Source organism: Phocoena sinus, chromosome 7 (genome assembly GCF_008692025.1).
Source record: "Phocoena sinus isolate mPhoSin1 chromosome 7, mPhoSin1.pri, whole genome shotgun sequence".
Classification (NCBI taxonomy): Eukaryota; Metazoa; Chordata; class Mammalia; order Artiodactyla; family Phocoenidae; genus Phocoena; species Phocoena sinus.
Window position 1 is genome coordinate 73,030,910 of NC_045769.1, and position 24,640 is coordinate 73,055,549.

At 34.2% G+C, this 24,640-nt stretch overlaps 1 protein-coding gene across 20 annotated transcripts in view; it reads left to right on the plus strand.

Moving 5' to 3' along the window:
• The window catches only part of BAZ2B (bromodomain adjacent to zinc finger domain 2B), a 302,457-nt gene that overhangs the window by 113,501 nt on the left and 164,316 nt on the right, over positions 1-24,640 (plus strand). For 3 of the 20 annotated variants that reach the window (XM_032638482.1, XM_032638497.1, XM_032638492.1), the window contains exon 1: positions 14,274-14,535. The exons of 15 other annotated variants lie outside the window; for them this stretch is intronic. The gene's annotated coding sequence lies outside the window, so the exon portion shown is untranslated. Of the gene's footprint in view, positions 1-14,222; positions 14,536-24,640 lie in introns of those variants that run through there. 2 more of the 20 variants (XM_032638499.1, XM_032638495.1) reach the window with 2 other exon arrangements.

Genomic DNA, 24,640 nt, shown 5'->3' on the forward strand with positions numbered 1-24,640 from the left:
GAATTATAGCAAATATATGCACTTTAAAATTCCTTTACAATTCAGCATGAATAAAAATGGTACATTAGAGGGTAGTTTAAATATCAGATGAATAAAGCATGGGCTTCATGCTTATAGTTGGGGATATATGTATCTTCTGCGTTAGATATATTACAGAGGTGATGTCAAGGTGAAAGCAAGCTTGCAGAATGGTTGGAAATCATTGATATTCTGACTTGGAGGCTGTAAATGGCTCAGTGGCAGATGGAGTCTTTGTCAAGGAAGAAAAATGGCAGCTTTGGAGCATCATAGATGTTTTGCTAGCAGCTCAGCACACAGTCTGTGACCTTCTAGACTCCTTCTAGGAGTCTTTCTTATGCTCTAATAAATTGTCCTCAGCTTTTATTCACCTAACATAGTTAAACAGTACTTATCATGTTTCAGTACAAATTGAGCTGTTTTCGTTACAGAGAAATAGAAATATGTTTTATTATCTAGTTCTTAAAGAAGTAAGCTTTTAAGGGAACAGGAATTTCTTGGAATCAGAAATATTTCTCATTTAGTTTGCAAGGGTAAAAACAATAGAGTTTAATTGAAAAAGTATATTTTTAGAATTACAGAATATTAAAGCTAGAAAATATGTTAAAAATCCTAGACAAACTTTCTCATTTTACAGATGAAGGAACTGAGTCTCATAGACTGTGATTCAACCAAGGTCATTAAACTAGTTCATGAAAAACGTTAGGTGACTCTTAGATTATGACTTGTTATACATATAAAATAGCTTTAGTTATGAAGGTAAAAGAAACTAGTCTCTTTGAATAAAACTTAGAATACTACAGAGTACACCTACTTATTCATGACCACTGCATAGTGAGCATACATAATTTTAGAGACTTCTATTTACTATTTAATTGCACATATTTTTATTGGAAAGACTTCAAGTTTATCATTTTAATCATTGCTAGATTGCTGTACAGAAAAATTTTTGTTGAATGAAGAGTTTATACCTGGGTCAAATATGTATCTTGTATTGATTTATTTGTGTATTTTTAAAGGTTCTTTCTTTTAGAGATAGCATTTCATATTAAAATGTTTGAGGGTTTTGTAGATTTTGTACTGAAATGTTTTGAATGAAATATTGTTGCATGTATCAGTGAGAAATCCAGTTTTTAGAGGAATATAGGTCTCCATGAGAGTGTACTACCATGTGGAGTATATTCAATTGGACAGCTGACTTATACTGAAGAGTAGTAAGTCATGGCTAAAATTAAAAGTGGAAGCATTACACACGTAAAACCTACTAAAGCATTTGACAGTTGCTAAAGTTATAGAAAGGAATCTCTGTACATCATGGAAGAAAACTACCCTTTGTTCTAGAAGGTCAAGGTTGCTGTACAAATTGCTTCAATTTGTAGTCTTTCTTAAGCCAGTGTCTAAAGAAGTAAACTTAAAGAGAAATTTAACAACAATTATTCAAAATAATGTCCATGCATTTTCTAAAGATAAAATTATACAATTAGGGCTTCCCTAGTGGCGCAGTGGTTGAGAGTCCGCCTGCCGATGCAGGGGACACGGGTTCGTGCCCTGGTCCCGGAAGATCCCACATGCTGTGGAGTGGCTGGGCCAGTGAGCCATGGCCGCTGAGCCTGCGCGTCCGGAGCCTGTGCTCCACAACAGGAGAGGCCACAGCAGCGAGAGGCCTGCATACCACAAAAAAAAAAAAAAAAAAAAAAAAAAATTATACAATTAATTGTTTTTGATTAGGAGAAAAATTTGAAAGGTCCCCAAATCTTGAAGTAAGTTTTTTTTCTTTTGGGTTTTTGTTTTTGTTTTTAAGGATAAAACTGGTTAGACCTTTTAGATAGAAAGTGGGCATAAAAAATATTAACCATAACATCATAAAGAATACTATTCCTATCAATGGATATGTTGTTATGTAACTATTCACCTATAATCTGCTTTGATATGAAGTAAATACACTCAGATAGAGGTTAAATGATGGTTACTAAATTATTCAATAACTAATTATTGGGTGCCTAGTACATGCAAATGCTGAGGATAAGGCAGTGAACAAAACAGACTGTGCACACGTGGGGCTAACAGTCAATGAGCGAAAGAGATAACAGTTAATAAACTAATATTTACTATATTAGATGGCAATCAACACTATGAAAAAAGATAAAGCAAATTAAAGAGTCATGAGGGTCAGGGTTGTGAAGTTATTATTTGTTATAGGGTGGTTGGTGAAGCCCCTCCTAAGAAGATGACAGTTTAACAGAGATCTTAGGAAAGTGAAGGAGCAAGTCATGCATATATCTGGGTGATGACTCTTCCAAAGAAAACAGCCAGTGCCAAGACACTGAGGAAGATTGTACTTGGCATATTCCGGTAACAATAAGGAAACCAGTGTGTCTGGAGTGGTGTGAGTAATGAAAGGGAGTAATAAATGAAGCTAGAGAGATTTCACATAGACCTACATTTAAGAATTAAGTTTTTTTAAAAAAAGAGAATATTGAAAAAAATTATGTTGTAAGCTTAACTAAAGCTCATATTGTTGCTAAACCAGTGATCCCCAAAATAGTTTTGCTAGAGCCTTAGTTGTGTAGAGTGAGTATTGCTTGATAAAAAGATTCCATGGTCAAGTAAGTTTGGAAAACCTAGGGTTAATGTTAAACAAAGGTAAACAGGTTTTGTTTTGTTTAACAACTGTTTAGGCACATCTTTTAATGTGCTAACATGTTTTGTGAATCTCCAATCTTTGACCCTTCCTTCAAAGAACCTCTTAAGAGGGGCTAGTGTTTTTCAATGCTTTGGTAAATGCTGTATTATATAATCCTACAGATTAACTATTGCTTACTAAAAGGATTTTCCACAATTGCTGTTTCATAACCTCTATGCTCCTTAAGCCAACATTTCTCTCTGCCTGCTTTTTCAGTAAAGACAACATTTTTTTTATTGTTTTCCTAAGTAGTTCTCAAATCCATCCTTTTTTCTCTATTCGTGATGCCTAAATCTTTATGTAGGTTTGCATCGTGCCTCACCTGGGCTATCACGTAGCCTCCTAACTGGTGGCTCTGCCTCTAGTCTTGCTGTGTCCAGATTCAGCGTCCTCTTCAGTGACCATTTAAATGGCATCACAAATCTAACTTGATTATTCACCTACTTAAAATCCTTTACTAGCTTCCCATCACTACGGAATAAAATTTAATCTCATTTACAGGGCACATGATATCTTCTACAATCTGTCTCCTATCTACATCTAAAATTTTGCCTAAATTTCCCATGCTTAGTATTCCCCAACTTTGAAACCATTTATACTTCCTTAAAGCAGGCAGTGGGTATATAGTCTTTTTGCCTTTGTTCAGTGCTATTATTTCTTCCTGACATAGCTTTCCCTCTGTGAGTAGCCTAATTTCTCCACTCTTAAAGATTTAGAGCAGACATACTCTTCTTGAAGAATACTCTCAAGTTCTTCCTGTCTAAGTCAGGTACACTGATGTACAATTCTGCCAAAGCACTTAAAACAATGAAGTAAAACTATGTGTTTTCTCCTTTCTCTGTATCCTGTACCTTGTATCTGTATCTTAAGTGCTTCATACTTTAAGTAGATAAACAATAAACGTGGCAAATAACTCTACCAAGTAGTTGAAGACTTTCTTATAAACAGATCTATCAATTCCCCTCTTTTCCAGTTCAAGATCTGTTTGGATTATAGACATAAATGTAAAACATAAAACTGTAAAACTTTTAGAAGAAAACATAAGGGAAAATCTGTAAGTCCTAACTTGGTGAAGCGTTCTTATATTGATACCTGACACAAAAAACCACAATGCTTGAAAGTAAAAAAATCAGTAAATTGGACTTTACAAAAATTAAAACTGTTTGCTTTGTAAAATACCCTGTTATGATGGTGAAGAAACAAGCTATATACTAGGAGAAAATATGGAAAACCACATATCTGACAAAGGACTCATATCTAGGATATATAAAAACTCTCAAAACTCAACAGTAAAAATGCCAACAGTCTAATTAGAAAACTCGGTAACATTTCACTGAAGTAGCATTTCACTGAAGAGGATATCCAGATGTCAAATGAGCACATGAAAAGGTGTTCAAAATCATTAGCCATCAGAGGAATACAAAAATGAACTATCACTAGTCACCTATCAGAACAGCTAAAACAAAAATTAGTGACAATATCTACCACTGGCAAGAATGTGGAGAAATTGAGCTCTTATACATTGCCATTGGGAATGTAAAATGGTACAACCACTCTGGAAAAGAGTTAGGTAGTTTCTTAAAAAAACAAGAAAACAACTAAACATATGCGAAATACATGACCCAGCAAATGCACTCCTGGGCATTTATCCCAGCAAAATGACTGTTCATGGTTGTTTATAGCAGCTTTATTTGTAATAGCCAAAACTGGAAACTATCAAAATGTCTTACAATAAGTGAATGGCTAAACACGGTACGGTGTGTCCATATCATGCAATACTACTCAGCAATACAAAGGTATCAACTATTGATACACAGATCTCAAGGACATCAGGCTCAGTGAGAAAAGTCAATCTCAAAAGGTCACTCAATAATTCCATTTATGTAAAAACAAAATTATAGAGACTGAGAACAAATTTGTGTTACCAAGGGTTAGGGATGGTAGAGGAGAGCAGGGTTTGGGTGTGACTGTAAAGGAGTAGCATGAGAAGGATCTTTGTGGTGATGGAATAGATCTGTATCTTGTTTGGAGTGCTGTTTACATGAATCTAGATCTGTGGTAAGATGACATAGAACTATATGTATACATTGTAGTTAGTTTCCTGGTTTTGATATTGCGCTATAGTTCTATAAGGTGTAACCATTAGAGGGACCTGAGTGATGAGTACATGCAATCTCACTATACTATTTTTGCAACTTTCTGTAAATATATAGTTATTTCAAATTAAAAAGTAACAAAATTGTCTTTTTTTCTTCTACCTTTCCACCCATCTCTGAGAAAAAAAAATTGTTTTACCTTGCACCTCCATGTTTATTGCAGCATTACTTAACAATATCTAAGACGTAGAAAAAACCTGAGTCCACTGATGGATAAGTGGATAAAGAAAATGTGTTATATATTTATACAATGGAATATTACTCAGCCATAAAAAGAAGGAAATTCTGCCATTTGTGGCAACATGGATGGACCTTGAGGGCATTTTGCTACATGAAGTAAGACAGAGAAAGACAAATACTGTATGATCTCACTTATATGTGGAATCTAAAAACAAAAACAAAAAATATTACCCAAACTCATAGTTAATAGAGAACAGATGGGTGGTTGCCAGAGGTGGGGGTGGTGGGTGAAATCGGTGAGGGTTTTCAAAAGGTACAAACTTCCAGTTATAAAATAAATCAGTCCTGGTAAAAACAAACAAAAAATGTTTTGCCTCCTTACTAAACCTAAGACTTTATTCATGCTTTTTGATTTTTATCCTTTTCTGTGTCCTCCAGAGACTTGTTTCATTGATTATTCATAAGACATATCCAGCTTCTCCTTACTTGACTGATTTATTTCAGATTGTCCTATCTTAAATAAAATGATAAATAGAAGTAAACAAACCAACAAAACCTTTACTTCCCATAAGTGGTTGTATTTGTATATTAAAGATATATATATATCCATGTTAACATGTGTAGCTCTAGTTCATTTATTTTAATTGCTATATATTTCATTATAAAAACACACCACAATCTATTATTTATTTTCTAGTATTTCACTATACAAATAATGCTGTAGTTTACATTTTTGTATATGACTTTATGCATATGTATGAGAGTTTTTCTGGGTTACATACCCAGAAGTAGAATTTCTGTGATATTGACTACATACAGCTTTGATTTTACTAAGTATTGCTTAATTTCTTTCTGCAGTGGTTATATGAGTTTACACCATAAGTGCATAAGAGATTTCCTGGTCTACATTTTTCCCAACTTTTGGATTTTCCTTAATTTTTGTCTTCCTACTCCATCTATGTAGAATCTGCTATGAAGTTCAATAGATTTTACATCTATAATTTAATTTTTTGTTTCTTGCTCTACTTTGACCAGTCAACAAGTAAAAAAAGAATTGATTTATCTTATCTTTCATATTCATATTTATCTCCGTATTTCTGACTCAACTGCCACAATCTTAGTTCAGACCCTTTCCTCTTGCCTAATCTTTTGCAACAGGCTGAATATTGTAATATCCCTCTTGGAAATCGCTTTCTGCTCCAATTCATCCTACTTAAAACTGCTAGATCAATATTTCTTTTTTTTTTTTTTTTTTTTGCGGTACGCGGGCCTCTCACTGTTGTGGCCTCTCCCGTTGCGGAGCACAGGCTCCAGATGCGCAGGCTCAGCGGCCATGACTCACGGGCCCAGCCGCTCCACGGCATGTGGAATCTTGCCGGACCAGGGCTCGAACCCATGTCCCCTGCATTGGCAGGCTGATTCTTAACCACTGCGCCACCAGGGAAGCCCTAGATCAATATTTCTAATGCAAGTAGTTTACCACGGTTTGCAGTGTTGAATAAATTTAACACTTAAAGTGACATTCAAGGTTGTGTCTAATAAGGTCCTAAACTAGCTTTTCAGCCACATCTCCCACTATTTTCTATATATGCCTTATATACTAGCTAGACTAGATTACATTCACTTATTGATTGATTAATTCATTCAAACAGTAGATACTGAAAGCTTTTATTAGGCTATACAAGTGTATTAACACTTGAGTTTTGTAACTGCTACTACTATAAAAATTAATAACTCATGCTTCTTGTTATTGGGGGACTTGCAAGCTACCTCAAGCTATTCTTTGAGCATGCCCAATACTTTTAATCCTCTACCCTCAGCGTATTGTTTTCCCTCCACTTAGTATACCGTTTTTCCTAGTTCCTCTGCCTAGCCATCTTTGCCTTTCAAAAAAATCCTATATACTTTTCAAGGCCTACTTAAGATGTTAGCTTTGCATGAAGTCTTTTCTGATATCCACAGTTAACTTTGTTCCTATAGTACTATATTTCTATTGTTTTCATGGCACATACTGTATTTCATGTATTTGTCTTAGCCTTCCACGGTGATAAGTCCTTTGTCTATTCATCTGTATTGCCCATATAGCATATAACATAATGTCTTATATAAGGTAGGCAAACTGTTAACTAAAATAATTTAATTGAAGATAACATATTAGTTAAATCCAAGTTCACCAATTAGACCTATTTGGGGAAAGATCAATTTGAATTAGAAAAAAATGCTTAATTATGTAATTTTATCTAGTGTTCTTACTTTAAAACAGTATAGAAAAACTAAATTATGGGTGGGTTTCTATTTAGTGATCTTTACAACTTGCTTTGATGAATAGTAAACTTTACCTGTGATCAGAATAACAGTTGTTCAGTTCACTTTTACACTCTTAAGTTAAAATTCCCTTAAATCAGGTTTTCAAACTGTACTCTGAGGAATTGTATGAGTTGGTTCTGTTGAGATGTGTTGGCTACTGCTCGGTGCTTCCTCTGCCCCAAAGAGCAGCCCTTTATTTCTTTTTTCCTATACAGGGCTTCTTCACAGGATTTTATTTAAGAAAGGATTCTTTTGCTGAAGTAGTTTAAAATAATTGCTAAGACTGTATAATACTTCAATTTTATCCATTTATTTTATATTTTCTAAGATCTTACAAAAAATACATTATTCCCACCTTATTTTTTTGTATTACTACAAATTTAAAATCTGTAGTCCATGTGAATACGAAACTTCAGGTAATTAAGCAAATAGTAGGTAATGGGCTTTGAACGTGACAAATAGTTTATTCTCCGAGTATTCTGCATTTTAATATGGATTTTTGAGGAGTTATTAGAATATCAGGGGTTACTGGACTTGCTATACAAATTGTTAGGTAGGCTGAGGAATTCTTTAGATCATGGCTTCTTAAAATTTAATGTGCATAAGATTCTGATTCATTTGGTCTGGGCTAGTGCTTGAGATTCTTTATTTCTAACAAGTAGTTTCAGCGTTGCTGGTCTGTGGACTACAGTTTGAGTAGCAAGGAGCTTGATAACCTTCCAAAGCCTATCACCACATTTTATTAGGATTTCATCCTTTGCCTTAGTGAAAGTAGGTTTCCAGTATTGCCATAGACATTTTTTAGCTGTCTGTTTCTCTACAGTCTGATTTATATTTTGCCATTTTAATAGAAATTTCTGGGGTTTTAGGGAAATACTTTGTGTGTGGATTAATGATTGCCCTGTGATTATGTAGTTCTTTGTTTAAAATTATCCTTCACTACTTTAAAAATAGTTAGCCTTGAGAGCTATTAGACTGTCAGTGCCAACTTTCAGAGAATTTGAGTTTGATAAGGAATATCTGTTTGGTTTACTTTTCTAATAAAACTGTAATATTTATTGACTTTTGTTATTTTGCAGGATATTGTTTGAGGTTAGATATTAAGTTGTTATGAAAATAAAAATAGGAAACAGTTTTGTTTGGCTAAAGTTGTTTTAGCTGGTATAAGTACTGCTTTTTAAAAAAACTATTATAATCATGAATTAGTAGCAATTGTATACCACAGCAGGCTAGGCTGTTAATTTTATCTGTAGTACACATGAACTGAAAACTTAATTTGTGTAAATGGACAACCAATAGGACAGATAGTCATTTAGTTAAATAGCTTATACTCAAAAAGATATAAATCAATTCTGAGGGACATTAATGCTTTTCTTTAAGACATATATATCGAATATTTTCATATCTTTTGGGCTTTTATAGAAAATTGTAATAACTAAATCATAAATTTAAGTCATAAATCTTTAAGAAAATTCTCAAAATTGCTTATTTTTGATCAATGGAAATTAGTGATTAACTTTGTAGACCAGAACAGCAGAGCATTTTGGGGGGGAAAGTTATGATTTTTATCTAAAAATATGGTTATTATATCAGCCTTGCATTATTTCACCTACTAATTGTCAGTAGTGAGAACTGCTGGAAGAATTACATTATTACAAAAGTGACTTTAAAATATATTATTATTTTCTTATTTCTTAAGTAAGGACTAATATTGCTATAAAAGTTTTTATATGGAATTTATGTCAAATGTTGATAAAAGTTTTCTTCAAACCTGATTCAACAATTTTGTATAGAAATAAACCTCCTTTGTTTCTTCTGGTAGCATCCATTGATTTTTTTTTTTTTCCCAAAGATACATTAATAGTGCTGATAGAAGCAGAACAATTGGAATTTACATTAAAAATAAATGTGATGAATAAAAAGCAGTACTCTATATAATAATGTTATAGTCTTGATTTTTCTTTACCAAAGTTCCAAAATCTAAAGGACAAAAATACTGACAAGGTCAAGAAAAAATGAAAGAAAGAACAAACGATGCAAAAAGAAAATGACACTGGGGTCTTGGTTTAATACATATGTATTCCAGGTTGATGGTTGATTTCATTAGCAAATCTCATTGTTATGCAATGTCTGTTCTTCTGCAGCAAAATGAATATTGTATTTTTACAGGCTCTGTGTGTATCTATTATGTTACAATAAATGAAAAAACATATATGTGTAGCTTTCTTTGGTTTACTCTTTTCAGTTTGTCTTTTAGGAAAAGAAAGAAAATTGAATTATATTCTTTCTTTTGTTATTAAATTTATTCAAAGCTTTTCAATTTATATTATAGATATATTTCCTACTTTTGTTCCCTGAAATAAACAATTGTAAGGTGGTTAATAATGTAACCATTTAAATTATCCTATAACTTTTTACATGAATAGACTATAATCTTGATTGATTTAAGCTGATAATTAATATGAGGTTAACCATAAGCTTTCTAACATATTTTTAAATGTTAGGATGGGTTTTCTTATTGCAAGAAGAATGTTAAGCAAGTGTACATATTATGCCAAATGTAAATACTACTACCTTTTGCAATAGCAAAAATTGTATGTTTAGATTACTATAGTTAGATTTCAATTTTCATAAAATAGGAAATTCAGAAATAACAAATTTCAGTGGCTCCACATTGGAAGAGTTCATTTAATCAGGTAAAAGACTGCATGACTCTTAGGGTCATGTATATGAATTCAAATGTGGATCAAACTGTACTGGACACAATTGTCATTTAATTTTAGTCATTTTGAGGACTGACAATAATTTACAAAATCTATTTGGCTTTTGGTAGTGTTACCAAAAGTTGTCACAACTAAAATTCTTTTGACAAGCTCGAAAATAGAAAAGCCCAAGATTTGATTTAATATAGGTTGATTGTATATCATTTAGAAATTATCTATATAATAAAAATTGGGGAATTCCCTGGTGGCACAGTGGTTAAGAATCCGCCTGCCAATTCAGGGGACATGGGTTCGAGCCCTGGTCCAGGAAGATTCCACTTGCCATGGAGCAACTAAGCCTGTGCGCCACAACTACTGAGCCTGTGCTCTAGAGCCCACGAGCCACAACTACTGAGCCCACATGCTGAAACCACTGAAGCCCGCACCTAGAGCCCATACCCCGCAACAAGAGAAGCCACCGCAATGAGAAGCCCGTGCACCGCAACGAAGAGTAGCACCTACTCGCCGCAACTAGAGAAAGCTGGCGCGCAGCAACGAAGACCAAACACAGCCAAAAATAAAGAATTTAAAATAAAAATTGGCCTTCTGGTTCACTTGATGCAATCGTAATAAGTAACTTGTTTATGTTGGACAAACGAGCTGTTATAAATATGTACAGCAGTTTATTAATGCACCATCTTAAGTTAATTTGTACTTATAATGTTTACATTTTATTGTTCACAATGGGTAATACAAAATAAGAAATTTCAAAATCTAGTGAGGGAGATCCCTAAAATAATTAGAGAGTAATGTAGAGCTAAATCATGTGGAGAAAGAAGGTTTTCTGGGCTCAAATAGTTAGGCTCTGAGTGAGGAGCCTCCTGAAAGTGATGAGATCTAAGCTGATAGTGTGATAAGGAAGAAATGGGAAACAACATAAACAAACTAGTAGGTAAGAGAACATAACCTTGGCATCTTTGGGAGACAGCGAAGAGACCAACACAACTGTAATGAAATATATTTGCTACTACTTATTTATTTTACCCCACATAAAAATTAGATTGTAGCATTGTTAAATTTTAGTATTATTCAGTCAAGATGTATGGTGTGTTGAGGTGCTACTGCTGTGGACCTTGTTTTATCTTGTCTAATAAAATGGGAAATAGGAAATTGCTTTTATATTAATTTTACTGTTTTTCTCCCCCACCAATCATATGAAAAGTAAATGCTGCAAAAATATGCCAAGATTCATGCTCTAAAATAAATTGAAATTGGTGCAGACTGTCTGAGAAGGTAGGAATCTAGAAACTCTAATAAGTCAGATTTCTCTACCGTAGTTACAAATACCAAACTGAGGAGGAATGTAAATCATCAGAGATTGGGCTCCCAGGCTGTTGAACTGAGCAGGATCATGGAAGGTCAACAAAGAGGGAGAGAGGAACTGTTTTAAGTTAAAAAGAGGGATCCCTCTTAAGTGTCTGGACCTATCCTACCAATGTCTTCTCCTTGATCTGGAACCACAGTTATCACTTGCATGTCCATTTTATTTACTCATCCAGCAGAAGAATCTGCATTTAGAAAATGAAATATGAACTTGGAATATGAAAATGGACTGTGAATTCAACAAAAGATGCTGGGGATTGTTAGTGTTTGTTTAAAGATCCCAATTAGATACATAGCTTCCTAGCAAGTTGGCTCATTTTCTGGGTAACCTTTCATCATGTTATGATACCAACTTGCCCCAAAGAAAGGTTGAAAGGAATTCCATATGAAATTTGTTATTTAATCTCTGTAAAGATGCTGTTGAGAAAATTATTTTTTTGTCCAGGGTTGCATTATTGAAAAGTATGAAGATATTTCTCTCAGTTCTAAGTACTAGGGAAAGCTTTGGTGCTTATTTGTAAAATGCAGTTTATACAAAATGAGAATTTTATAATTTGATCTTGTTTCCCACTTTACTTTGATTGCTAGGAAGCTCAGAGCTGAACCACTCACGTCTTACAGTTGTGCAAGGCCTTATGACAGGCGTTTCTATGTTCCAGCTTTACTTTGTGTTTCATCTTCTTGCTTCCCTTTATTCATATTAATTTACATTTTGAAAGCATTCTGTTTTACTAATCATATGTCCATAAGTCACCTTAAGTTATTTTGAAATAAGTTGGGACATAAATAACTATGGAAAGCTTCTTTATTGTCAGCAGAATGTAAGCAAATAAATGTAGGAGCCTCTCTTCCTTCTCCTGTCCCCTTTCCTTTCATTTTCATTTTGCATGAATTCTTTAAGTCATGGAGGACTAATCTCTGTGGTTCTTAGACCTGCCAGGGGCAAGGGAATCATTTCTGGAGGTTTTTCCCTGTACAGAACTGCCAGGTATAGTTCGTTGTGCTAAGTGTGCTTTACGCAAGAGTGCCTGACTGCGAGAACAAGTTAGAGCTGAAGTATATCTAGAGGAGGAAAAGGTTTCCTTTCCTCACATGTTAGCTCAGAGGGGGTCTTTTTCTAACTCTGAGGGTATCATATTTACCCTGGTTTTCATCCTTGCCGTTTCAACCGAATTGTAAACTCTTACCCTGAAATTTGCTGACATTTGATAAAAGCTACCTTGAATGAAACAAAATTTCAAATTTATTTTCTTTACTTCTGTATTTTAATTTCATTATCCTTTAAATTTGATCCATATGGGAAACTAAGATACTCATGGCTCTTTGAAATAATTGAAATAATAGTTTTCTAATTTAAAATTTTGTTTTGTTTCCATATATGAATTACATAGTCAAAGCTACCTATTTGGTAGGAATTATATCTTAAATTATCTATAAAGGAAATAAGGGCTGTGTCTTGCATTCCAGGTAACTATAGGATATTTGAATTATTTAATTGGACCAAGAAATTCAGCTGAAACTTTTAGTAATAGTTTTCTGAAAATTTGCTATTTCATGCGTCATCATAGTAAAGATGGTGGTTAGCAACTTGCATTAATGTTGTTCAGTATTAAATATGTACTCCTTTCAAATGATACATATTAAATGTTTGTAACACAATCTGTTCCGATATTTTGTATTCTTGGCACAGTCTTGTCTACTTAGGTGTTCTTTTTGTTGTCAGTGATTTTATTGTCACTTTGTTTTGTTTTCTGTTGCAATACATTAGAGTTTTATTTTGCAGAGTAAATATACACCTGATTTAAGTTATATAATTAAAGCCTTGATTATATTGCTGTAAAAGGGTCGTTAAGAGCTCTTTGCATTAAAATCTAAAGCATGCTGTGTTCATAATAGTTCGGACAGATGCTGGGCCTTAGAATATATAGAATTTTACAGATAAATTAAATTTTGTAGATTAAAAAAGTCTCCTAAATATTTTTAAATTAGTGAATTTGTTTATTATTTTGACAGAGTGTGTGTTTGTTTTATACCCTTAGTTAGTTTAAATCAATCTTCATTCAACTATACTAAAAATTTCAGAGTGAAAAAACAGCAATTTGGAGGAAAAACTAAGGACAGAGAAACTTAATTTTCGAGCTAACAATATATTTTTAAATGCTCAAGTTAAATATTTTAGGTTTTGTTTTCTTTTTGAAATATGAATTTTAAATGATGCAGGGAGTAGCTTCAAGTTATGTAAACTTTTTGATTCATATAATTGAGATTTTTTCCCAAAGACTGCCACATGAATTATAGTTTTATTTTGCAAGAGCTTGTCTTTATTTATAACTCAGAAACTTCTTTTATCTATTTTCTTGAAGGAGTTGAAATTCAAAGACATTTCCCTACAGTTAGCAGGTTTTTGAACAGTTAATTTTAGTTTCTTTTCAAACCTTGTTAGCTAGTGTTGCCTTGTTTTTAAATTTACCTGCCGAGAAGTAATTTTTAAAACCTACTTAAACAGATTCGTTTCTCAAGCATTCCTTATTATAAACTGCGTGCCTTCACATGTCAGGAATAAACCCTCCTTAAAAAAGGAAGAAAGATAGAACTCTTTATTGTCTGTTTTGACGTTAATAAAATTAAGAAAAGAAAGATTGAGACATCAACCTCACCTGGCTTAGTTTTGTCACGTGAGCATTCACGGTTACTGGTGATCTAAGTGCTCCACCTGCCTTTCAGTTTGTTTACCAGGAAATCAAGATGTGTAAACTGCAGGAAGTACTATTTGACCCTCTCCGACAGTATCTCATTACAATAATTGCTAATCTCTGAATAAGACAGCCATGTTTTGTGAGTAACTGAGAGAGAGAGGTTGTGTTAGGTAGATTTTAGGTGTTTCAACAAATAAAGCATTGTAAATGCTTACTTGGATTATGTTTTCATGATAGCTTCTGATAAAAGACATATGGTGACCTTTAGGGTCAGCAAAGCTAGGACACAATAGTAGGTATTCTTTCATGCCTTTTAACTGAAAAATATCACGGCTTGTTGTTTTGGAGTGCTGTCACTGCTCTGAATCGAAAGGATAATGGCTACTTCCTGATTAAACCCACTCTCCACAGTAAGCTGTTAATATTATACTGTATGTCTTTTTCTCCTGTAAATGCAGTAGTATTTTGTGTTTTCTTTACTTTTTATCATTGTCTTTTCTTAGATATATCTGTTGTAAGGAATTCCTGAAGTTGAAGTTTACAATTAGAGTAGAAACTACTGTTTTAAGTTTGGAGGATTTTTTTTTTTTTAATGGAAAAGTATCTTTGTTTGGTATTAAATCCAACCTTCTCATATACTTACTGTAGATTTTGGTTAGATAAATTAGCTTTTAAAAAAGACATTGAAATGATAAATTATATTAAGCTGTCACTTTCTTGGCACTCTAAGCAAAATTTTAAAAATAACTTATGTAGTAAATCAGATTAATTTTTTCAGGGAATATTTGGGTAAACTAATTTTATTTTTATTTAATACATTTCATAAGTCTATTTAAATATATTGTCAGGATTATTGATAATTGTTTTAATTATTAAATTAAACTATTATTCTTAAATTAATTATGAGATCCCTGTGATGTAAAAACAATATTAAGTACTCAGAATATAAGAAGGGGAATAATGAGCTTCTTAGTTTTAATCCTAAAGCTGGCAGTCACTCCATCTGTGGTCTTGGGACAATCATTTAAACTGCTTACCTTGGTTTTCTTGTCTACTGTTAATATGTGTGCTAAGTAAAATGAATGTTGTTTTTCTTTATGGTAGTACAAAGTGTAAAGAAAATGATTATTCATAAGTATTTTATAAAATGGACAACAGACCCTGAACATAGAATAGGAAAACATTTAGGAGTCACAGTAGACAAGGAAATAATAGAAAAATTATTTCTATTGTAAAATAATGGAAAGTAAAGTTTAAAATAAACACCATATAACTGCCCTTTTAATTTCAACAAAATTGTTAGTTTTGCTAAATCCCTAATATAACATTACCAGAGGATTCTACATATTGTTGGGTACATGACTAAAATGAGAAGTGGAAAGCTTGGAGGTGATTTAGTAAAGAGTCACAAATATACTTAAATTATTTAACTTTTTCTCAAAAGTCTTATTCCTGGAAATGAGATTATTTAGAGTAGAGGAAAGAAGATGTGTATATATTATAGGCCTATAAGTATAGTTCACCTAAAAAGTAAGATGTTTAATTTTTAAACTCTAGAACTAGGCATCCTGGTTATATTTTAAAATACTATGAAATTATTAAACACTGAAGGCAGCTACTGAAGATGGTCATAGAACCTAACATTCAGAAATATTTAAAAAATATTCTGGGATAATGTAAATACTTTTGCTGAGAGAGTTAAGGTAACTTCTTTTGCAAAATGATTATCAAAGGTATTTTAGGTAACTTGGTAATTTATGTTATTGGTCATTCTAAGGAGATTCCAAAGATTGTATTTAATGAATATTCCAACTTGGTCAAGTTATTGAAGTAGGACTTATAGTAGTGCCTCTGTTTAATTTGTTATTTATTTATTTATTTTTGCTGCATTGGGCCTTTGTTGCTGTGCGTGGGTTTTCTCTGGTTGCGACGAGTGGGGGGTACTATTTGTTGCGGTGTGGTGGCTTCTCTTGTTGCGGAGCACGGGCTCTAGGCGTGCGGGCTTCAGTAGTTGTGGCATGCGGGCTCAGTAGTTGTGGCTTGTGGGCTCTAGAGCACACGGGCTTAGTTGCTCTGCGGCATGTGGGATCTTCCTGGTCCAGGGCTCGAACCCATCTCCCCTTCACTGGCAGGCGGATTCTTAACCATTGTGCCGCCAGGGAAGTCCTGTTTAATTTGTAATAGCAAATAATAGATGTCACTTATTGAATACTTAATATGTGCAAACTACTGCACTAATTTTATTGTAGGAGAGGCAAACTTTTTTTACCCTCTTAGAGTTCTATTTGGCAGGGCCTGAGAATTAAATTGACGTAAGATAGATCAACAGGAGAAAAGCATACACCTTTATTTAATACATAGTGTTGTGTGAAACAGAGTCTGCAAAAGGAATGAAGACCAAAGAAATGGTGAAATCTACTTCTTTTATGTTATGTTGACCAAAGAGAGGCAGTTGTGGAAAAGTGACTAAGCTATTTGGAGAGACTAAAGGAAGATAAGAATTATTTTAACAAGGTCTGTTTGTTGAGAATTCTCTCAGTCTCAACTTTTCATCTTTGATGATAAGAATGTTACTTTCCTTCTGGTATAGGGAGGACATCTTTGATATAGTAATTTCATTTCCTGCTTTTAAGAGAAAGAAGGAAAGTCAGTGTTTTTCTTGTATTTGCTGTTTTTCAAGTGCCTTTAACTCAAAACAGTCAATATGCCAGAGCAGCGTATTTTGAAGAAGGATGTTCTGAATTCCTTCATTATCATCTTATTTTACATTCATGATAATCACATGAGGTATAGGTAGTATCATTACCCCCATTTCTACTGATAAGGAAATAGCTGTAGAGAATTTAAATGATTTCGTCAATGTCCTTTAGTCAGTAAGTGCCAGAGCCAGACCAAAATCTCTAACAAAATCTAGAAAGAACTCCGTCTTCAGTGTCATGCCTTTAAGCATTGTGTTTATATTTTGGAGATAATAAAGGCGCTAAAGCCTTTGATTTAGATGGGGTTTTTTTTCAGCAGTTTACCAAATATTAGAATCCTTACTAAGTGTCAGACACTATAAGTACATTCTGCGGTAGTAATGGAAAGCAAAATTAAATCCCTCGTTTCACGAAACTTACAGTTTAGTGGAAGAGGCAAAAATATAACAGCCTATTATAGTACCATGTGATAACTGATATAATAGGGGTAAGTGCAAGATACTAAAGGTGACACAAAGAAGTTCTAATGTCTTCTTTTATTTATATATTTAATTTATATTTGGGGTGCTGTTCTAGGGATATATAAGTAAATAAAATTTTCAAACGTCTCTGCTCTTGTGGAACGTATATTGGGGTGGAGTCAACAGTAAGCATACTAAATAAGTATATAGCATGTTAGAAGGTGACAAGTGTTATGGAGGAAAGAAAAAGTAGAGAAGGGTAAGAAGGCTGTGGTGGTGATGAGTTGGGTGATGTTTGAGCAACGATCAAGGAAGTTAACTATGCAGATGTCTTTGGGAAGAGCCTTCCAGGTAGAGGACTCAAGGCAAAAGCATACCCGGTGTGTTCAGAGTAATGATTGGGGTAAAGTGAGGGAGAAGGGAGAGTAGGAGGTTTTGACAGAGGTAATTGGGGCTTCACAGAGCACTGTAGGGACTTTAAGGAGCCATTGCAGGCTTTCGGTAAATCTGGCTTATATTTGTAAAGGTTCACTCCACTTGCTATGTTGAGAATAGACGGTAGGGAGGCATTGACCACCAGTTAGAAGTCTCTTAGAGTAATCTGATTGAAAAGTAGTGGCTTAGGTAAGGCTGGTAGTGGTTAAATTCTGGATGTTTTTAAGGTACAACCAAAATGTTTTCTGATGGATTGGATGTGGAATATGAGAAAAAGAGAAGGCCAGATGACTCCAAGGTTTTCTGCTGAGCAACTAGAAGGATGGCGTTGCCATCAACCGTGAGATGGGGACGGTTTCCATAGGGAGCAGGTTTGGGATAGGGATGGACAATCAGGAGTTTGGTTTTGGATGTAGTAGATTTTTAAGTGTTTAATAGATACGCAAGTGGGGATACCATCTAAATTGAGGCTGAAGAATGAATTGGTGGTGATTTATGATGAACTTTGAGAACATTCTTTATACACTTAAGTGAATTGGCTTTTTCTACTTTTACATATTTACAAACTAGAGTAACGTCTAAACATCTAAAAAGTAATAACATTTAAAAGTAAAAAAATTGTTTATCCCAACAAATTATTCTAAGTAGTTAAGTTTTCAGAGTATTTCAGTAGCTACTGTATTCATGAGTTGTGCTGGGTGCTTTTACATATATTGATTCTCACCATAATGCTGTAAGGTAAGTTTTATTTCCATTTTACATTTGGAGAAACTGAGTCTGAAGGCGATTACAGTTGCCTAAGGTCATTGATATATTAGGTGATGGGTCTGGATTCAAATCTAGGTATTTACATTGTATTGTCCATGCTCCTTATTTTAAAAATGTATATATATTTTTTTTTTTTTTTTGCGGTACGCGGGCCTCTCACTGTTGCGGCCTCTCCCGTTGCGGAGAACAGGCCCTGGACGCCAGGCTCAGCGGCCATGGCTCACGGGCCCAGCCGCTCCGCAGCATGTGGGATCTTCCCGGACCGGGGCACGAACCTGTGTCCCCTGCATCGGCAGGCGGACTTTCAACCACTGCGCCACCAGGGAAGCCCAAAAATGTATATTTTTAATCTTGCAAAGTTTTAAACATTTGTTTAAGGTCTCAAGGAGTTGTCTTTTTTTTTTTTTTTTTTTTTTTTTTTTTTTTTTTTTTTGTGGTACGCGGGCCTCTCACTGTTGTGCCTCTTCCCGGACTGGGGCACGAACCCGTGTCCCCTGCATCGGCAGGCAGACTCTCAACCACTGCGCCACCAGGGAAGCCCAGGAGTTGTCTTTTTGAGCATTAGTTATTCTGTATTGTAGCATAATGATACCCTTGAGACATAAGATTTGTAGATTCTTGGTCATGGAGTCAAGCCATTTGTTGGTCTTTTTTAAGTTCCTACACAGTTTTCAGTACAGTTTCCTATTACAGATACTCTCTCCATTCCTGGCCCTCGTTCCCATGTGTAGTGCTTAATATGTGCTTAGAAATTTACAGCTGCTATCATCATCATCTTTATCCCTCTTTCTAATATGCTGGGACCTTGGGAATCTCAACCCAAGCTTGTTGAATCATGTGTAAATTATAAAGCCTCAGAGATTAAGGGTATGAGGACTTCCCAATTAATGAAGAATGAGTTTTAACTCATTTATTTTGTCTGATGGAAACCATTTTTTGTTTCCTTCTCTTTATTGACTGTTTTCTGGGGAACTGAATTTGATAAATAGCTGTATTTCTGGCTGGAAAAGCAATATTCTCTGAGACGCCAGTGGGTATTTTCACTGTAAAAGTGAACATAAGTCATTCTACTTTGGTAGGGAATAGAAATATAGCTGTTCATTGAAATAGATTTACTTTTGAGGTAATGATGCCATATTTTAAAAACTTAAACCTTTTGCCTTTAGATCAAAATACATTATTTCTTAAATTTCATGTGAGCTAATACTTTTTTGCGGTACGCGGGCCTTTCACTATTGTGGCCTCTCCCGTTGCGGAGCACAGGCTCCGGACGCGCAGGCTCAGCAGCCATGGCTCACGGGCCCAGCCGCTCCGCGGCATGTGGGATCTTCCCGGACCGGGGCACGAACCCGTGTCCCCTGCATCGACAGGCGGACTCTCAACCACTGTGCCACCAGGGAAACCCTCACCTTTTATATTTTTTGTTTGGATGGTATCTTATCTTTAATTCATTTGGGGAAAAAGAAAAATGATTGGTAAAACAGAATTTTCTGTTAAAAGTATCCTACTACCTATTTTTAATAGTTATAAAACTAAGTCTGTTACATCCTTGATTCATTGGAGTGCCCAGGGAATGAGTATTCTGATTATTTTTTCCCAGAAATAACAGTTGTTATTGAAATTCTTACTTAATGGATAAGTGCAAGTGTAAAATTGAAATCTTTTTTGATAATTTGAAGATGATAGAGGGCTGTTGGATTCTGATTTGACAATTTCAGCTACTACTAATCTCGTTTGGTTAAAAAAAAAAGTACAAATAAATATTAAATATGAGTCTTGATTTGATAATTTGAGCAACTAATCTTGTTTTGTAAACAAAGCATAATCAAATATTAAATGTGTAATAGTAATTTAAAAACACCAGAGATTTCAAAAGGAGGATGAAATTTAGTGCTAAATGAGTGATATAAACAAGTAAAATACTATGAGTTGATAATAAGAGAAGGTCATAGAATGATCAGGGAAGGCTGCTTTAAGGAAAAGGGACCTGAGCTTCAAACATTGAAGAGGGACTTCAAACATTACTTGTTATAACATTTTTATTGTGATATAATTTATACACCATACAGTTCACCCGTGTAAAGTGTACAATCCAATGGCTTTTGGTAAATTACATTATTACATTTTTGAAGTGGTGGTAAAAATATATAACATAAAATTTGCCATTTTAATACTTTTTATGTTTACAATTCATTGTCATTAATTACATTCAAAATGTTGTGCAAACATCACCACTGTCTATTTCCAAAAATTTTCATCATTCTAAATAGAAACTCTATAACTGGTAAGCACTAACTCCATTTCTCCCTACCCCTGCCCCTGGTAAACTTGAATCTACTTTCTGTGCTGTTGATTTGCTTATTCTAGATATTTCCTATAAGTGAAATCATATAATGTTTGTCCTTTTGTGTCAGGTTTATTTCACTCACTGTAATGTTTTCAAGGCTCATCCACGTTATAGCATGTATCCCAACTCCATTGCTCTTTAGGACTCAGTGATATCCCATTATACATATAAATAAATATTATATATATAATACAAACATATAAATGTATATATATCATTTTATTTGTCCATTCATCTATTGATGGACATTTGGATGTACAAATATTTGTTCAAGTCTCTTTGAATTTTTTTTGGTATGTATGTACCTTGGAGAAGAATTGCTAGGTCATGTGGTAATTTTATGTTTAGCTTTTTGAGGAACTGTCAAACTGTTTTCCATAGCAAGTGTCTTATCAAGCATTAATTTTTATTTTATTATACCATAGATATACAGTATGTAAAAAATTAGGCTGAATGAATACTGGCTTCGGTAAATACCATATATTTTTTTAAAAAGGGGCAAGGAAAGAAAAGAAACAGAAAGCCATGTGTTACACATGAGAAAGTGTGTATGTATAAAGAGCTACCTCTTAAAGTGAATTTTAATAAAATAATTAAACCTTCGGGTTGTATGTTATCTCAATATTGCTCTAATAGTTTATAAAACATGGTCACCAAATTTCTATTTCTCAGTCCCTAGGCATCTATTATAAATAGATAGGTACAGGTATTTCCGTAAGTAATTAGTGCAATTTAGTTTATTTCTGCCCAATTTTAAGGTACTTCTATTTTAGTTTTTTAGTTGGCTTTTTTGCACTGTAAAGTAAAATCTCCCTTAATTATATCTAACTGGAAAATATTCCAATATATTCTATTTAGTCATTTTATATTTATTTACTTCATATAGGCTAACATTTTATATAAGTCTGAGACAAAAGACTAGAGGTATTTCAGCTGACATTTAAAAAATGACTCTCTTAAAGTATAAACTCTGGAATTCAATGTGAGTTAGGAAAACAGTGTTTACCTATCTTTTCATATATCGGTGAGGTACCACTAAGCCAAAAGAAGCTTATTTCATGGGCTTGATAAGATCATGTGACTCAGGAAATGGGAATCAATATTGGGATAGGGAAACTTTTTGACCTAATTACAGATTTCCCTAGGAGAGATATGTAATATCACAAGCACACATACAGTAATGAATCACGCTTGTGAACTCAGTATGGAAATAGTAACAGCAGATGTAATGAGTCTTCCTGGTAAGAATATTGGTTAGGATATCAGAGAGGTATTTCTCATCAAAGATGTACATGTGAATATTTGATGCATAGGGAGTTTGAAATAGCCAGCAATTTTGAGAAAATTGACACAAGATAGCTCATGGAATAATTTTTGTTTTCTTTGTTCAAACCTCTGAGACAAATTCCTTAATATTGATTTGAGCTTAGTGAGTCTTTCCACACCTAAGTAGGAACAGAGATCGAGGTTATGGGGTGTCTAAATCATCAACAAAGTTTAGACTTAGGGAAAAACTTTGGGGAAATAATTTTCCACTTGGTTAAAACCAAAAAGACAATAGTCTATTAAGTACAGAATTGTGGTAGACTTTTAAATACTTTGAATAACCTACTGAAAATTAAATAATTAGATAAAATATTTTTTAAAAATTTTATTGTGGCATTGTTGAGCTAAGGAAGTAAAGAATTTAAAGGGATAAAAAACTAAGTGAAATAGAAAATTTGAGGAGGGGGATTAGAAGACAATATTCTTAAAATGTCCATAGTACATAAAGAGACCTACAGACTGAAAGCAATTCCTATTAAAATCCCAATGGCATTTTTTACAGAAAAAGAAAAAAAAAAACAATTCTAAAATTCATATGGAACCATGAAAGATCACAAATAGCCAAATCAGTCTTTAGAAAGAAGAACAAAGTTGGAGGTATCAATTTCCTCATATAAAAATATATTACAAAGCTACAGTGGTCAAAACAGTATGTTACTGACATAAAGACAAACATATAGACTAAAGGAACAGAATAGAGGGTCCAGAAATAAATCCATGCATATACAGTCAATTAATCTTCAAAAAGGGTGCCAAGAATATGTGATAAGGAAAGCCTAGTTTTTCCAACAAAAGGTGTTGGGAAAACTGCATATTCACATACAAAAGAATGAAATTGGACCCTTATCTTACACCATACACAAAAATCAACTCAAAATGGATTAAAGACTTCAATGTAAGATCTGAAGCTGTAAAATTCCTAGAAGAAAACTCAGGGGAAAAGCTTCATGACATTGATCGTGGCAAAGGTATCACGGGTATGACACCCAAAGCATTGGCAACAAAAACAAAAATTAATGAGGGAGACTGCATCAAACTAAAAAGCTTCTGCGTAGCAAAGGAAACAATTGTCAGAGAGTAAAGGCAACCTATGGAATGGGAAAAAATATTTGCAAACTACATATCTGATAAAGTGTTAATCTCCAAAACATATGAGAACTCTTACAGTTCAATAGTAAAAAAACTAATAGTCTGATTTTAAAAATGGGCTAACAACTTGAGCAGACATTACTCCAAAAAAGACATACAAATGGGCAACAGGTATGAAAAAATGCTCAATGTCACTAATTATCAGAGAAATGCAGATCAAATCCGCAATGAGATATTACCTCATACCTTTCAGGGTGGCTATTATCAAAAAAACAAAAAACAGTGAGTATTGGCTAGGATGTGGAGAAATTGGAACCCTGCACACTGTGGGAATGTAGAATGGTGCAGTCACTTTGGAAAATAGTATAGAGGTTCCTCAAGAAATTAAAAATAGAATTGGGCTTCCCTGGTGGCGCAGTGGTTGAGAGTCTGCCTGCCAATGCAGGGGACACGAGTTCGTGCCCTGGTCCGGGAAGATCCCACATTACGCGGAGCGGCTGGGCCCCTGAGCCATGGCCGCTGAGCCTGCGCGTCCGGAGCCTGTGCTCCGCAACGGGAGAGGCCACAGCAGGGAGAGGCCCGCGTACCGCAAAAAAAAAGAAAAAAAAAGAAAAATAGAATTAGCATATAATCCAGCAAACTCACTTCTGGGTATTTATCCAAAAGAATTCAACTCACAATCTTAAAGACATATTACTGCACCTATATTCATTACAGCACTGTTCACAGTGGCCAAGTTGTAGAAACCACCTAACTGTCCGTCAGCAGATGAATAGATAAAGAAAATGTAGTTATATGAATACAGTGAAATAACTATTTGGCCTTAATAAAAGAAGGAAAATCTGCAATATGCAACAACATGGATGAACCTTGAGGACATTATGCTTAGTAGAATAAGCCAGTCACAGGAAGACAAATACTACATGATTCCACTTACATAAAATATCGAAAATAGTCAAATTTATTAGAATCAAAGCATGGGATGGTGGTTGCCAGGGACTGGGGGAAAGGAGAAATGGGGGGTTACTAGACAGTGGGCACAAAGTTTCAGTTAAGAAGGCAAATAAGCTCTAGAGATCTGTTGTGCAGCATTGTACGTGCAGTCAACAGCAGTGTATTGTACACTTACAAATTTGTTAAGAGGGTAGATTTCATACTGAGTGTTCTTACGACAGAAAGATAAATTTTAAAAAAAAGAAATTAAAAGAGCGTAAAAAAAGATCACTGAAGTCAGCTTTCTTTTCAAGATACTTGCTGCACCCTGGTGATAGGAGTATTTATTAGGTTGTGTAATATTCCATAGTAGAAATCAAATTATCTTGCTATTAATTCTTTTTTAAAAATATTTATTTATTTACTTGGGTGCATCGGGTCTTAGTTGCGGCATTCA